Here is an 18,464-nt window from a genome sequence, read left to right as displayed (position 1 = left end):
ACATCAGTGGCTTGCAAAGAAAAAAATAAAATCAGAGAATACATGTTTGCTAAATAGATTAAAAAAATAAGCAACTAAAAATGGGTTAAAATCCTAGGGTTTACTGGGACCTAGGCGATCACAAGCTGACAGGTGGCCTTTGACCCATTTACTTGGGGAGTGAGCTATAAGGATGCTCTAAGGTCAAGTTGGGTTTTCAACAGTGTCCACAGCCAAGGGGTAAACTCAGAGAGTCTCCTCCTCTCATAGAAACTGGAAGATGCAGAAAAAGTCTTTCTTTGAGTAACCGTTTGCACCAAATCCCTGCAGACCTAGTGGGCTTCACTGTCCGGAAGGACTGGGCTTTTTGTGGTGGAGGCAGTCTTGTGCTAACCCCAGATCACCATCCTGAGATCAAATTTAGGATTTTAGCCAACAGCTTTGGGTCATGCCCTAACCTGATTCCAAGATTCATAGCTTCAGCAGTTCCAATCATTCTGGTAGCTAACAGCATGTTGTAAATCTTTGCAGTCAACCTGGTCCCTACAGCTCCACAATACACCACACTGGCTCGCATGCACCCCAGCAACTCTTGGGCAACAGCAAATTTATCTTTGTCTCCTCCCACCATAAATGTGAGGTTCCCAGATGGAGCAGCTCCCACACCACCAGAAACAGGGGCATCCATGAACTGTTCCCATTTTCTCAATTTTTTTGGCCAATTCTTTTGAAATTGCAGGATCAATAGTACTGGAATCTATTAATAGTGAGCCATTCTTCACTTTTTTTTAGAATTTCATTTGATCCGGAATGACCTTCTGTTGCATTGATATTGGTAAGCAACATTGTAATAATTCTGTCAGTTTTTTCAGCTACATCTGCTGAGGAATACACTACCTGCTCACTCACATCTTGAAACTCTTTGTATGCATCAGAGAACAGATCATAAATAATGCATGAATAGCAGGAGATTTTTTTGCATTGAATTCTCCATGTTGCTCTGTCAAATGAATCCAATTGAAATCTTAGAAGCCATTGACCTAGGACATACCACTGCAAGGCTGGTCACTGCCAGGCTCTGCCAGTGGCTCCAATACTGGAGCCTAGAGACAGTTCCACGGAGAGGAGCCATAAGGGCCTGGCATGCTCCCCTAGGCCTGCCTCCCCATGGTGACCTCCCCGCTCCTGGCTTGCCCACTCACTGATTCAGAAGCTATTAGAGGCAATCTAGTAGCAAAGCGTACTCATATCATCATGTAGATTAAATTCCATAAAGCCATTTGCAATCTACAAAGTGTTATATCAATATATGATATATATTAATATTATGTTAGGTTATATATAATAATAAAACAGAATGTTTTGTTATTACTTATGACTTCACTAGAGCAATGTTTAACTTGTTTAATATTTATCATTTTGAAAGAGAATAAATTATGACATATGAATTGATAAAATTTCAATTTATATTCCTCTGATCCCCTACTGTTTGCCTCCTGTATCTACTGTGAACTTTTTCACGTGTTTGGAGAGTTTCTTGGTAGCAACTTTGGGTATAGAGTATTATTTGATCATTTTAAACTATATTTTTAGAAGGAAATAAACTCTCTCTGGGTTTAAGATAATATAAAAATCAAAATCAATAGAGAATATATTAGTCTGGGATTGGTTTTGAAAGTTCTCATATGGATCAGGGGGTCAGAGCAGTGAATTGAGTCTCCTCTCCTTAATGGGTTTTCCCTTATATTATTTAAAGTACTCAAAGAGAATTAATCCTCGCTGTGGAGAACATTAAAGGAACGGATCAATTTTTCCCTCAAAGGAGTTTTCAAATAACCCATATGACCTTTGCCTTTTTGATTGTTCAAATCTTAAGATATCTTAGTGCGTCTCTTGAGGTTTCTTTTTTTCTTGTTCTTTTCCAATATTTGTGTTAGGCGTTGGTTTCTGCCTGGGGCAAGAACCTAATAGAGGAGAAATAGTAATGTTTTTAAAGCACAAGAATCTAATATGCATTTTTAAATCTAACCTTTAAAAAGCTATTTTTTTTCCTTAAACAAAGATGAATCTAGGGAGAAAATTTGAAGGACTTGAAAATTATAAAAATTAAACTTCTATAAATATTTCAAAAAAAAATGTTTGTATTCAAGTCTCTATTTGACCACAGTAATGATCACTTTCCCTATTTCCCTGAAGAGATTTTTTGTCAATTTTGCTTTATTTAATCAAGGAAATACATGTGCATTCTTACAAATATGGACATATTCCTGCTCAAATCAATTTTCTAGCACTCATAAAAAGATACATTATTTCATCAAATTATCTGCTGTCTAGGTGTTTTTTCCATATTAAGAAAAAAAAATCCTCTAGTTAATTGAAACTTGGCCAAACCTATTTATCCTGCTTTTAGAAAGATTACTAAGGAATTTAATGTCAGATTTTTATTTCCAATCATAACTGGAAAAGTAATCTCAGTTTTTCAGTTCGATATTATTTAACTTCCAGTATTATTTTATTTTGCTTACTCTACATCCATGATGCCAGAGTGTAGAGTTTTGAGACAATCAAGTACAACTTGAAAAATGACAAGTCACATGGGGTTAACAGAGATTTTTTGACATTTTTGAGTGATTCCTTTTCTCACTAAACGTAACTTTAAAAAAGAGATAGGGGCGCCTGGGTGGCATAGCGGTTAAGCGTCTGCCTTCGGCTCAGGGCGTGATCCCAGCGTTGTGGGATCGAGCCCCCACATCAGGCTCCTCCGCTATGAGCCTGCTTCTTCATCTCCCACTTCCCCTGCTTGTGTTCCCTCTCTCGCTGGCTGTCTCTATCTCTGTCGAATAAATAAATAAAATCTTAAAAAAAAAAAAAGAGATAAAACTATTAAAATGACATAGCCCTTCTCAAAAATTATTTTTGAAATATTATATTTTAATACTTCTTCTTTAAAAAAAATCCAAATCTGCTCATATGGAAATAGCAAAATTAAGTTATTTTTACTTAAGATCCAATTCCTTAATCCTTTTGTGCTAGGAAATACTATTGTACCTATGCCACCTGCAGGACAGCCTGACTAAAAAGTCAGATCATTTTTTTTTTAATTGTAAACTTCCTTCTTTCTTGGGAAAACCACATAATATTCCATTATTATCCTTTTGAAGTCTTTATGATCTGCAGTGATGTCCACTTTCATTTCTGATATTAGTTATTTGTGTCCTCTATTTTCTCAAACAGTTTGGCCAGAGGCAAATTAATTATATGAATTGTGTCAATTGGGTCCTCCTAAAAGCAAACACCAAGATGGGATTTGTTGCTCCAAGTATTTACTATGGAAATGCCTGAAAAAGATAAAAGGGGGGGAGGGGACAGAAACCAGCTGGGAAAACCTCCTGACCACATTGTAAATTTGACAGCTGTGAAAAGGGGGAAAAAAAAAAAGGAAGAATTGGATGAGGAAGATCCTCTGACACAACACGGTTCTGAGAAAGTTTTGACCATAGCAATGGGTTTCTGCGTTAGAGAAATCCTGTGTTAGAAATGGGCCAAGACCGAACACCCCATTGTGCCTTGTCTTTGAGTGTTTCCTGAGTGAATACCTACAAGTGGGGCTAAGACCATCAGTCAATGATACTCTTTACATGAAGTTTCTCTTGAAATGGATCCAAGCAGAACACTTCACGGGTGTCATAATCTATAGCTTGCATGAAAAACATACACATATTCATGCAACTCTTCCATGGATCCTGTGAATCTCTCTTCCCAAGAAGAAACTGAGCAGAGTGAAGTTAGTGGAATAAATTACAGCCCCTATACCAGTTGGTCTTGGGGCCCCAGTGATACCACATTTTTTAATTCCTACTGTATTCTGTTTTCCCTTCACCCTCATCTATCAGGCTGGCAAGTCTTTGTGGCTTCCCAGGTGGCACGACTCCGATCCCTGCTCCCCCTGGTCATCATACTGCCTTCTTGGGCCAGGTTACTGTGCATGTTCTTTTACTGTTATAAACAGGCAAGGGGAAACCAGGAAGCATCCAGGTAGATAACTTGTGTTTTATATATCCCTTAGTTTCCATTTGCAAAACCAGTGCGACCTCCTTCTGTTGATCAAGGCCAATTACTCTTTCTGAGACAGTGATTCTTTTCTCACCTGCTGTTCCTGGAAAACTAGAAGTCCAAACTTTCCTGCAGTGGTGATATCTTTCAGTTCAAAAAAACATTGCAGTATTCTTTAGAAAGAGGGTGACCTCTTTGCGGACTAAGATCGCTAAACCCCAGAGTTTTGGGTCAAGAAGCAAAAAGTCCTCAGTGGGTCATGAAGAGTGATGGCATCCAGGGCCACTCTTGTTTCCACTGATTAATACTTGATCCTGTGTATTCTTCCTATGGGGGAAACAGCTCCATATAGAGGTCTCCGATTTAATGTATATACTGCATCCTGAAGAATAATATACATTCTCTGAGAGCATTGCTTCTAAATTGTTGCTTTAGCTGTGCCTTCACTAGGCTATTACAGTGCTCAGTGAGGTGATTGTTCTGTAGAGAGCATGGTCATGGAACCACCTCCACACCTCCTTATCTATGAATTTGGTCCTCACTGAATGCTCTATTATGTGCGATTTCATACCTGTGGATCAGGTCTTTTGTAAACACCAGGATGTCAATACTTGCTGACGTTCTGTAGACAGATTAGAAAACCCATATCCAGAGTAGGTATCTTTCTCTGTGAGGGAAAAAAAAAAAAAAAAACAAAACACTGAGCCTTGTAGGATGAAAGGGCCCCAATTTAGTCAATTTGTCACCAATGGGCTTTTTGGTCTCCTTGAAAAATAGAACCATGTCCCAGGACTCAGTGCAAGTCTCTTTCACTGGCAAGTTGGACATTTCGAGGCAGCAGTAGCTAGATAGGTACATAGATAGATAAGTTAGATAGGCAAACCTTGGTAAGTGGAAGTCTATGCTGTTCAGTTCATATGTACCTTCCACTTCGCTATGGTGGCAAGACTGTTTATGTGCCCATTGCATTGTCCCATGGTGGCTAATAACAGTGCAAGACCAGGGTCGGTTGTTCGAGTCGTTTTGGTTGGTTAGTGCCTTTGCCATGGTGGATCCTTTCTGGTAGGTAAAAATGTGTGTCTGTTCACAGGCCTTCAGCCCCAACCCCCTCGTCTTCATTCTTATCATCCTGTTCCTTCCAGACCCCAGACCAGCCAGTCTGGCCATATGGGGTGAAACTGTAAATATTATTATTTTTAGTTCTAATGCTAATTCTTCCTGGTCCTCTTTTCTCATACGAACAGAAAAGAACAAACACATTGGACAAATGAACAACTGCATATAATGTACTGGGTCCTTACTAATCTGCTCTAGCAACAATGCAACTTCTAGGAGAAGAGCTGCAATTAGGGCCACGGTTTGGTTGAGTTTGCAGTAGTCTACGTTATTCTTTAAAATTCATTGGGTGTTCTATGGGTCAAATGAAATTTTAAATGTAAACATGTAGGGATCACCAGTCCTGTATCCTTTAGCTTCTTAATGATAGCTCTAATCTCTGTCGTTCTCTTCATCCTGGGAGATATATGTGTTTATATATTTTTTTATTAAATATTTACTTATTTATTTTTAAAGACTATTTCTTTTGAGAGAGGGAGTAAGAGCGGGGGGAGGAGCAGAGGGAGAGAGAAAATCTCAAGTAGACTCTGTGCTGAGCATGGAGCCAAAATCTTTGGAAACAACTACCTAGGTATCTCCACCCTATATTTCAAGCTGTCTGGTATTCTCACTTGGATCCCTGACCTTAGCGTAGTAGACCTGACCAATCTGAGGATTTTAATGTCTCCAGATTTCTGCAGTTCTACCAGATCTTCACTTGTCTATGGAACTGTATCTGCTTTTCCACTGCAGGAGATAAGGCCCACTTTATAAGCTGCCAAAGAAACCCTTTGGCTTTCATGCTTAGCCTTTTATTACTTGTTTAGTGCACTCATTTCTCATTACAGAGGGTGTCGGTTATGACTGTACTGTTTGTGAAAGCACTGGTTTTCCTGGATCTTTTAAATGTCTGAATCACTGCATCAGTGAGGGCATTCCCTTCCACCTGTACATTTCTCCAAGTTAGAAGCTGTGAAATCTTCAGCAATTGGGCCATTAGTGCCAGAAACTGCCAATACTACATATAAAATTTTGTATGGGTCCTTTTTGCCAGCCAGCCAGAGAAAGAGCCAAGTCCTAAACTTCTATCTTACACCTCATTTTCTTGCAGGACTGAAGGTATTGCCTATGCTGAATGGTAATAGCTATGCAAAAGATTTATTGAAGAGAATGATCCTGAAAGATATAACGGAAGAGGGAGCAGGAGAACTTATTTAACTTTCAAAATTTATTAAAACCAGATATATGGCCGCCACATGATCTATATTGGTAATATAACGTTTGCTCTTGAAAGAGTAATTATTATGCTCTTTTTAAATACAATGTTCTATAAATATCAGGTAAGTCAAGTTACTTGGGAGTGTTTAAATTTTCTGTCTTACTGGTTTTATTCTTGTTGTTCTATAAACTGCTTAGAGAAGAATGTTAAAATCCTACCTATTATAAAAATCTACTGTACTCAGATTAGAATTCAAATCCATCATTGTCAAAGGCAGAAATCATAAAAATAAATACAACAAACCATGTTAATAATATGAAAATTTAATATACTATAGAAATTAATAATATAGGAGCTAAAATGTACAATACATACATCAAAAGTAAAATTTCAGAAATAAATATCTAAAACAAAGCCAAGCCCAGCTCTTAAAAATCATAGGAAGTTTGACATTCATTTAGCTCTATTCTTCTATACACTTTTCTTCTTAATGTAGTGTAAGCTATCACTTTTTAGGGCAGTGCCTTATTTAAAATTACTTAAAGCATACACAAATGTTCTCATAGAGAGGAAATAGAAAAATAATTTCCTCTAACAGAAGTCATCAGTGTGAAACTAAGAATGATTTTAGGAGAAAGATAAGGTGGTCTTGAAATCGCAAAAAAAATACTTTAGTGGTTTATGCTAACATTATCAAAGCAGTTAGACACTGACTTATTTTATTACTTTCAGGGAGGGGACATTTCCTGTCTATAGCACAATGTCTGATGTCTAATATATCATCCCTGTGAACCATCAGGATGACTATTGTAACATTTACAAATCTTACATTTTTGACCTTTTAAGCTAACCTAGATTTTTGTCTAGGGGCCTATAGAATAAATGTTAAGTATAGGTTTATGCAAATATGCACATTAGTTGGCAAGTTAAATGTGAAAATGATGCTTTGAGGGTGGAAAAAGACAAAATCAAAAAAGATGATAAAAATTGATCAAGTTCATAAAATTGGATATACTTATTTTACTTTTGTTATTGTTTTCGGGGTTAACCTGAGAATTATTATCATGTGACTAAATACAGGTAATATCGGCAAATGTTAATACCTCAGAATACTTTATTTTATTAAGTTTGTGCTCAGTTTTTAAATGAAGAATGTATATTCTTCAATAGCAACATTAACTTTCATTTTACATCTAAAGAAATAAAGCAATAGGTAATGTTTTGGAATATTAGTTCCTTGCAGTAATTCAGTACATCAAGCAAATATCAAAGTTAAAGACTTTTTTTTCTATAGCAACATTCTATGTTGTATCTTTGTAGAGGGAACAATGTTCAAAAAATTATATATACTTTCATCATAAGTTTCATAGAAAAAATGATTAATATTGAAATAATTGAAGAAAAAAATCAATGAGAATAATAAAATCTTAGCTACTTTTTGCATTCCTAATTACATTTTGGAATTTTTACTCTAAATAATTATGTAAGAATACTGATAAAAATATTTCAAACTTTTGAAAACATTAGTGCTCAAAGAGAAGTTTTATTTATTCCCTTTTAATGCTCATCTGAGTTTTTTTTCTGCCGAAAATCCATAGATGTTTGGATGTTTTATTAAAGGGCAAATCCAAACAGGAGAAGAAGAAAACTGGTGTTTGACTGGATTGGAGGCATATTTAGATCAAGAGAAATTAAATTCCTCATCTGTTGTTGACACCACCTCCCTCTGAAAAACTTAAATTACACTTAAAAAAATGTATGGCTCTTATTGAATGTAAATAATAGCCAGTTTGATTTTTCATTGTAATATAATGGAAACTAGGGGCATCTGGGTGGCTCAGTCGTTAGCCATCTGCCTTCGGCTCAGGACGTCATCCTGGCGTTCTGGGATCGAGCGGCACGTCGGGCTCCTCCGCTGGGAGCCTGCTTCTTCCTCTCCCACTCCCCCTGCTTGTGTTCCCTCTCTCGCTGGCTGTCTCTCTCTCTGTCGAATGAATAAATAAAATCTTTAAAAAATTTATATATATAATGGAAACTAAAACCTACAATATCACCAATAGGAATATGGGATATATTATATCTTAACATATGAACATCAATGTTTTTCTCATTGGAGAAGTACTGGGGTAGCATACATGCTTCATTTGGAATAAAAGTTAAGTATTAAGACAAAGAGGGATTTATTCTATGTATTAAGTGGCAGAGAGTTCTATCTGAGCTAAAAATAAACCTTAAATTCTTGGGAGATTATCTGGTGAGGAAAGAGTTTTGCATAAAAAATGGTATTCATTTGGCATTTGAAATAGTATTATTTGCTAAATTTATAAGTATGCCATGTATGAGAATAATAGATATTTCTTTCCTAATATACAGTATATGTAATCTGCTCATATTTCATTTCCTTCATAACTAAATTAAGCAACAGAATATTTTATATTGAAATAAATAGAATTACTCTGGGTTTGTTGCTGTTGTTGAATAGATGAAAAGTACTAAAATTGAGTTATTTTTAGAAATGAATTCAATTTCCAATACTAAAAACTTTGGAAAAGGTTGCTTTCTGTAAATATATATATATATATATATATATATATACACACACACACACACACACACACACACATATATATATATATATAGTTTTTTATCCTAAGTAGTTTTTATTTTGTCAACTATAGTCCAGAGTTAATTTTCCTAACCCTTAACTTGGAGAGAAACTAGTCCCTGGTTGAATTAAGAATGCTGCTGAATAATCTTGATGGCAGTGCCAGTTAATAAGTCATTTCTTGCTGAAGTAGACCATGTAAGGCTTAAAATCTTGTCTTTTGCATGATACATTATCATAAGGTCATATTCACCTTTTAAAAGATTGATGATGCTACTCTGAAAGACACCAGTGGAGTTAGGTTTAGTTTTATGGCCAAACATTCTGATGTGACTTTCACCCAATCAAACACAGACACAGAGAAATGACTTCAAAATGATATAATGGAAAGACATTTCAAATTTGTGACCTAAAACAGTCACACTGATGCTACTTATGTCATATTTCATATGGAGGAGTTATATGTAAAATCAGTTGGCTCTATGAAAATCATAAATGTATCAAGGATATAATATTCTGATCTATGTTATTCAATTAAGCTTAGCAAGGACTACCTTTCCATTTTCATGACAAAATAAATCAAATAAATGGTACGTGGGAGTGCCTGCTTGGTCAATCTCTGCTACAAGTTTATTTGAATCTTTGTTAGTTTTAGAGAGCTCCTCTGGTTGAAAAAGTACCTTTCATAATCATGAACTAATCAGTATCCCTCTTATTTTTATAATTTTAAATTTTGAAGGCGATTATCTGGAATAAATAAATATCACTTTTAATAATCATGATAGAAATTCTATTATGTGGAGGTATTAATAAGTGAAAAAGCTGAGATAGCATCTTCTTATTAAAATAGCTCACCCTGTCTGCAGCTTTAATATATTCTTTCTCTCCTTGCCATGATTGAAGTTAGCAGTATTAAGACCAATTGTGCATAGGGCCAGCAGAATTAGCGACAGGAGGCAATTAGATTTGACCAGATCAACTGAGAATTTTCATAACTTTTTGTCAGTTTATAATAATGAATAAACCTGTGTGAGCATTCAAAGAAAAATGTTGACACAAGAAAAATATTTACATTTTAATATTCTGGAAATTCCCAATGAAATTATTCATGCCTCATTTCATCTCTTACATTTATTTTTGTATGCAAGATGGAAAAAGCTTCACAAACTAAAAATGCCTGTTGATGTCTCCTGATAATGGGAACTGGTGATTTCTAACTTTGCTGTGGTACTGGTGTTCTGTTGGCAGACTTTATCCTGTCCCTTTTTTTCAGGTGAAGTAATTTTTGACCCAAGTAGAATATATTTTATGGATGTGCAAGTGAAATAATGGAGAAACACAAATACTGTAACTATATGAATTGTTTTCTTCCACATACCTTATCAAACTCCACCATTTTCTATACTTGAAGGGAACAATAGAGTATTTTTTAACATGAAATTTTTGAATAAGCAGACCAAAAAAAGAATCCTTGATGCCTCTTCCTCTCTCTAACCATATGCCTAATCCATCAGTTAGTTCTGTTGCTGAACTCTTAAAATAGAGCTCAACAAACTTTTTAGCACCACCTTCACCACTAGTACCAAGTAAAAACCACTATTGTCTCCGGCCAGGACACCACAATATCTATCATCTGGTCTTCTGGCTTCCTGTTTACCAAAATCACTTTCTTTTCTTTTTTTTTTTTTTCTTTTCTTATCTTTTCTTTTCTTTTCTCTTTTCTTTTCTTTTCTCTTTCTTTTTTTTAAGAATTATTTATTTATTTGAGAGGGGGAGGGACAGACGGAGAGGGAGAGAGAGAATCTCAAGCAGACTGTACTGAGCATGGAACTGGACACAGGGCTCAATCTCACAACCCTGAGATCATGACCTGAGCTGAAATCAGGAGTCGGACACCTAACTGACTGAGCCACCCAGGCACCCCCCAACTTCACTTTTTAAACGGAAATAGAATTATGTTATCCTTCAATGGTCTCCATCCTTTTCCATCTCCTTCTAGACTAGGACTCCAAATCCTTATTCTGTTCTACAAATCCTGTAACTTGAATCCTGGCTCACCTTAGACCTCCTTTCTTATCAATCTCCCTCTCCATTTCCTTGCTTTTTGCATACAGACTCCCTCTATGTTTCTCGAACACATCAAGTACACTCCAACATCTAAGCCTCTGTAATTACTGTCTCCTTTGCTCACTGTCTTCTTCATACTGGTTTCAGCTCAATTACCACTTTTCCTGAACATACTATCTAAAATGCCAAGCCCAGGGGCACCTGGGTGGCACAATGGTTAAGCGTCTGCCTTTGGCTCAGGGCATGATCCTGGCGTTATGGGATCGAGCCCCACATCAGGCTCTTCCACTATGAGCCTGCTTCTTCCTCTCCCACTCCCCCTGCTTGTGTTCCCTCTCTCACTGGCTGTCTCTATCTCTGTCGAATAAATAAATAAAATCTTTAAAAAAAAAAAAAAAGAAATATTTTAGTACTTTTTACTGTCTTAATCTTTACCATGTTGTAACTCTTGCTAAAATGGCAACTGACCAGTTAGATGTGGTAGTGTATCTATTTATCTGCTAACTTTCTGTCTCTTCTTTGGTGAAGAGGGCATTTTTATTCTCTTTTGCTGCCCCAATTTCTGCAGCACCCTGACAGTACCTGAAACATAGTGAGTTCTCATAAAAAGTCAGTGAACTGAATGAATATGAATGACCAAGATGAGAAATGGTTCAAAGACTTCTGAAAATTGAAGTGTATTGAATAATGTTTTGAATCATTTAGAGATAACATTTCTAAGAGTATAAGTCAGTATTAATCAAGAATATTACAGGGACGACAATTTTGGTGGTCCCTTGTTATTCATGCAAAATTTGAATGCTTAATATTTTATTGCCAATGTGTTTAATTCTGAATTGAAAGGTGTTTTCACAAAATTGTGAACTGCAACATTTAACTGAGCATGGTAAACTCAATATTATTCTCTTATATTAAGTAATGAAACATTAGTATTTTCAATAATTTAGTCCTAAAAATACGTAAGTTTCAGGGATATATGTTGTTCCTTGGAGCTATTCAAAATGAAAGTAAGTGTACTCACCACTGTCTTATAACTGTTAGAATTCTGTGCTTTTCATTTAAAAGTATATGAAAAAATAATGTAAGTTAAAGCAAATACCTAAAATTGTGGTAAAAAATACAAATTAGTAACTACATGTGCAAAATTAATGTTGTCATACAAAATTTTTAGATAACACATTTTGTATGACAAACTAATGTTCTGCTCATTTAAATATGAATATTTCCTAGAAAAATAAAAGTAAAATTCTTACCAGCTGCTGATTAAATAACTTCTTTTCTTTGCATTTTTTACATATTTTTGGACAAAAGCATCCCTGACATTTTTTACATTTTTATTAAAAATATATTCTGAAAACCTAAAGGAAAATGTTTGGTTTATTACTGTACATGTGTTTTGTTATACATAAAACATTTACTACCTTGATAAAGGACTACACTGATAAGGTATTATATTGTCTTACATAATACACTTAAGAGAATCCTTGAATATTCATTTTATGCATATGGTTATGATTTCCAGATAATTCTGTGGTCTTTAAGCACTCCTGTTCCTTCAGCACTCTGACCACAGATTTTTTTTAATCAAGGATAAGAATGACTTATCATCTCTAATCAGCACTCATAACTAAACAAATATTGAAACTACATTTTTATACTTTGTAACTGGTTCAAAAATTATCTAAAAGACAAATCTAATCTGAGCAGCAGATTTTAAAAGATCCACAGTGCTGGCATGCTATGAGAAATCATGAACATATTACACGCTAAATGTCAAGAAACAAATAACTGATACTATCAACTAGATCAGTGAAGTACTTCCTGAGCCCTGAACATGCTGGGGAGTTATCAGAGAAAAAGATTACTTACTCTCAAGAAAATTTAATACTTGTTTTATATAATTTTTTACTTTCTCTTCAGAATGCATATGCAAAATTAAGAATGCTATCCAGATTATATTTTTAAATTTTCAATTGAATTTTGTTTTTATGTACGTGTATAGTGTCTCAGACTTGGTGATCACATATAGTAACATCTAAAGTCTAAAATGGGCAGTGGTGGGAATCCATAACAACTATTTTAAATCAGAGTCTGAGATGTAGTGAGTCAGGTAACCACATTAATAAGAGTGATATTATCCTGTTGGTTTTCTATGACCATGAATGAATAACTCAGTTTTCTACAAGCCCCAGAGTGGAGAAATTTATTTAGGGTTACTTAGTTATTGATCAGCTATGGAATCAGGGGGTTTTGGTAACTTTGACATATTGCCAGGTACTAGTTACTAACAATTTAGGTAATAATGATTCAACGCTAATATTTTGAATTATACATTTCTGGATTTCCCAGGTTAGACAATAAAATAATAGACCTAAGGGGACACTGTTTTTTGACAAAACCTGAAATGAGCCTCATTATCACACTTAACTTTAATGTGTTTGCCTGAATAACAAAGATTAATAAGACATATTATACTCCATTTGTATTTAGTAAATATGGGACCAGTCAAGATGAAAAATAAAATATGCATTATTTTCCAATGATTTTTATTTTCATTACAACATTGATAGGAAAACAAATACTCCTTTATTTTCACTTAAGAAAAAAGGTTTCCTTTTTCTGCTCACCCAGTTTTTTAATTGAACATCATTTAAAATGATGTTTAAAAATATATCTCCATATAAGGAAAACTTGGAAAACAATGAAACACATTTTTTTCAGTTTGTATTCTATTCAGATCAGGGTCATTTGCCAAACTTCATTTAGATTCAAGGCATAAAAAGTACAATATAACTTTGCCCATAAAAGGAATACATATTTCAAGTTTTTGGATAAATATTTAAAAGCATTTATGGAGACACAGGCTCAGTATCAGAATTACTAAAATATTTACTCAAAGTTAATGGAAAAGCTTTAAAAGTATGATGCATATTTAAAATATGGCATATATAAATATATATATATCCCTATAGACATATGGCTCCTTAAAAATATTTATATTTATATTATTTCATTTTGAAGAGAAAAATTTGCTCATTTAGAATCAAATATTCATTGTGTCTATATGACAGAAGATCTATGCCAGGCACGATAGTCAATGATTTCATTAAATATACATNGGGGTGCCTGGGTGGCACAGCGGTTAAGCGTCTGCCTTCAGCTCAGGGCGTGATCCCGGCGTTCTAGGATCGAGTCNTTCAGTTTGTATTCTATTCAGATCAGGGTCATTTGCCAAACTTCATTTAGATTCAAGGCATAAAAAGTACAATATAACTTTGCCCATAAAAGGAATACATATTTCAAGTTTTTGGATAAATATTTAAAAGCATTTATGGAGACACAGGCTCAGTATCAGAATTACTAAAATATTTACTCAAAGTTAATGGAAAAGCTTTAAAAGTATGATGCATATTTAAAATATGGCATATATAAATATATATATATCCCTATAGACATATGGCTCCTTAAAAATATTTATATTTATATTATTTCATTTTGAAGAGAAAAATTTGCTCATTTAGAATCAAATATTCATTGTGTCTATATGACAGAAGATCTATGCCAGGCACGATAGTCAATGATTTCATTAAATATACATGCCCCCTGACCTCAAGAAGCTTGCAAATTAATGGGGAAAAAAAAAGACAAATGATCTTTAACAAATACATGATTACAAAATTACAAATATCTGTTCTGAAACAAAACTGTAAGTGTTATAAGACATTACTATAGTAGGTCTAATTTTATATGGAGTTAGGAAAGGCATTTTCAAGGAAGTGACATTTAATTTGAGAAAGGGTTGGTGGAATGAGGAGCCAGAAGGAATATCAGGAAAGAGCATATATGAAAGCTGTGAGTATGGCTGAGGAGGGAAGGCAGAGAGAGAGAGAGAGAAAGCTTGGGGGAAAAAAGGAATAGGCTCAGTGGGGTTGCAGTGTAAACATTGAGAGAGAGCGGAAGAATGATACTAGATAAAGTTGAAGAGGTTAAAAAGATCAGATGATGCAAAGTTTTCCAGTGGAGAATACTCGGTTGTGTGAGAATCCAGTAAGGGGATTGAAGCAGGGACATAATTTTATTGGTACTAGACATAAGCAAGTACAGGTGGAGAGACGACTCAGGATGTTTGAGGCTATAGCAAAAACCCAGGAGACATGATTGAGACCCGGAATAGGGTATCTGTAGTGAACATGCAGGGAAGCAGAAGTAGGAAGGATGTGTGTGTGTGTGTGTGTGTGTGTGTGTGTGTTTAGAGAGTTAAGTTAATCTGTTCACCTATATTCCACTGATCTAAAGCATAACGAGTTAAATCAATTAATAGATGGAAGAAAAAGCAAGAATTGTTTTAAAGTGAATTTGGGAATGACATTAAGATGCTTACCTGCTTTAGGTGGACCACAGATTGATTATCAGCTTTCAAGAAGTCAATTCATTAAGTAAAAACTTATTAGGTATAAAATTCACCCTATCTACAGAGTAAAACCAAACTGCTTTTTCAGGTGTATGACAGAAGATAGTAGGTCTAGTAGGATCTAATCAGAATTTCTTCTGGAATATTCAGATGATTAAGCCAGATACATTAAAGAATGGGAAAGTAACAAAAGTCATACCTTTATACCTATGTGTGTGTCTATGTCTGTGTGTGTGTGTGTGTGTGACAGAGAAATGGAGAGAGTAATTGATAATATCCTTTAATTGATTATTGTAGAAATAGTCACACACATATTAAAGAGGTTTAATAAGATACTCAGTGAATATTTTGTTATTCACTCTTATAAGAATGCTGAAGGTCAACAGAAGGAAATAAAGTTGAATACTGCTTTAAATGTGAAATGATGTTCTGTGCATTGCAAATACAAAGTAACATGAATGATATTAAACAGGTCACCTGTAGACATTAAAAGATTTCCTTTTGCAAGATTAACTCGATTAACTCATCAATAAATTATAAATAGAGTTAACTGGATTATTTTTAAGGAACAAACAAGGAGATAAACACTTTAGAATCAATACAGGTAATTAAGCCTGTTATATGTTGCAGTCCTTAGTTTCATAGTTTAATAGATGACAGAAACTTCTATTGGAACCAAATCGAATGTGCCTGTTAGTAACATTGAGTAATAATAAAGCACAAGGCTATGTAACAGAAACAAATGAAGTGTAAAGTAAAATAATAGAGGAACATGACAAGTTAATTTTTTTTGTTTTTGTTGTGCAATGTTCTTGGAATAGAGTACATCATAAACAAAAATTTACTTTTATATCTGCTAATTTCACAGACAGAAACATATGAATAGATCAGATGATCTGCTTTATAAAGTTTTTTTTCTTATCAAACATCAGATTCCACAGCCTTCATGTAGCAAGCATATCATTCATGTTATATGAAATGATTAGGACAACCACAAATTATCCATTTTAAATTAAATATTTTTTGAAACTCTGTTTTATATTTCTTCTCATGTAATAAAGAGGCTATTTATTCATTACCTTACTAAAAATATGGAACTCTTCCTGAAAATATGCCTATCTGAGTCTTTAACTTCTAAGCTGTTTGTTATTGATTTATTGAACTTTATTTAAGTGAATTAATAATAATTATACTAAAAAATGGAATAAACCAATACAGCCATTAAAAGAAATAATCAGCAAACATTTGGGAGACACTAAATGCAACAGCAGAATCTGGTATCCAGTGAAATAGGACGAACAAAGCAAACAGAAAATTCTTCAATAGTAGTGTAATAACCTTATTATAAAGTTTATAAAGATTATAAATAGTCAAAATGGTATCTAACCACTAAACAGGAATGGATGCTGTGAAAAACAAATCACGCCTGTTCTTTATTTTTTAAATTTATTCATAACCATATTTGTTCTGAAGGAGAATTAACATGTGTTGGTTTTGTGTTTTCTTATAGCCCTTTACCTATACATCCCTGTCACACAGAACTCTCTTGACTTTGCAATGATGATTAGGCACATGGCTCATGTCCCCACTACATTGCCAGCTCTTTAAGGGCACATTGATAGTGTTGTCTTTGCATCTTCCACCATGTCTGGATAGGAGTTGACAATATGGACAAATTGGGAGAGGAGGCATTTCTTTAGCCAGTTTATCTAAGAGTTCTCTAAAAGGTTCCAAGTCAAGGGGATAAAAAAAAAAAGATACCCACAGTAGAGCTGAGGTCAAGAGCCAAGAAATATTAGGTCATGTGTCAACTTCAATCACCAGGTTCAGCGTAAGTAGGTGGTGAAGATGGCATGGAGGTAGAGAAAGAGGATCAGGAGAATGAAGGAAAAATCAAGGTGAGAATAGGAGGGACGGCAAGCCAAATCCCATTCCTTGGCAACATTTATGTACTGCCAGGGCAGGAGGTCTGCTGTTAGGTACCACGAGAGACCACAGCCAGTTCCGGACTCCTAACAGGGCGTATTAGATGGATAAGCTGGAAAAGAATAACTACACTCTACCATGCCTGCTCTTTTAAAACTAAAATATAATCTTCCTCCCCTTAACAAAATATATTATTAAGTTAAATAGGAAAAGGGACCCTAATTGTGAATTGAAAGGCAGTTAAGAAATTTTCCTAGCACATAGAGTTAAAGACAGATAAGAAGTAGAAATGACAAGTTAAGAGGAAGAGTGGAAATATCCATCAGTTCCAGTATTTATTGGTCAAACAGGAGACGAGATGGAGATACAGAGAAACCAGAGATGACATTCATCAGTCATCCAGTTCATAAATATGTGTGCTTACATTCTTCCCTTCAATCATTTATGTCAATGATAATAAGGGAGACCCCCTCCCTAGAGAAAGCAGATGGACAATAATCATAGAAAAATAATCAGATAATTCAGATACATGTAAGTATTAAATTAGAAGATAAAACCCATAATGTTATAGAGAAAGATAGTGTTGGGAATGGTGTAGCTGGAATTACTTAATATAAGACAGTCAACATTGTGAATGACATTGGAATTAAATATATATAATACATTATATATTATATGTATATATTTAAAAAGGGGATTATCATGTGAAATCTAGAACAGATCAGATCAGCAAATATAAAAAGCTCTCAAAAAGGAATGAGGTTGGCATGTTTGGGAGAATGAGAAACAGTGGTCTGGGAGTGGCAGGACATTACTAAATGGGGTGAAGTCAGAAAAGATGGGCAGGGCCTTATCAAATGGGAACTTTTGGACTGGCCTACAGAGATAGGATCTTATTTGGGCTGCAATGAGAAATCTTAGGAGTATTTTGGCTTTATGCTTTAAAAAGATTGGGTTTTGCTTCACAAGAATCATTTTCTTTGGTAGGTAGAAATGCTGTTATAGCTTTCAGTGGGAAAAACTGAAGATGATCTGTTCTACTGCTGTTGAACTAGTTCAAGTAAGAGATGATGGCTGGCAAGTGCAAGTTGCCTGTGGGTCCTACAGAG

The 18,464-nt window shown here is 34.8% G+C and overlaps 1 pseudogene; it reads right to left on the bottom strand.

Annotated features, from left to right (window-relative positions):
- Window positions 1-225: 225 nt before the first annotated feature.
- On the bottom strand, window positions 226-1,111 carry LOC100483749 (annotated as a pseudogene).
- Window positions 1,112-18,464: the final 17,353 nt, after the last annotated feature.

The sequence above is a fragment of the Ailuropoda melanoleuca genome, chromosome 5 (genome assembly GCF_002007445.2).
Source record: "Ailuropoda melanoleuca isolate Jingjing chromosome 5, ASM200744v2, whole genome shotgun sequence".
NCBI classification, from domain to species: domain Eukaryota; kingdom Metazoa; phylum Chordata; class Mammalia; order Carnivora; family Ursidae; genus Ailuropoda; species Ailuropoda melanoleuca.
The sequence above is the reverse complement of the archived record's forward strand: the minus strand, read 5'-3'. Positions and strand labels throughout refer to the sequence as shown.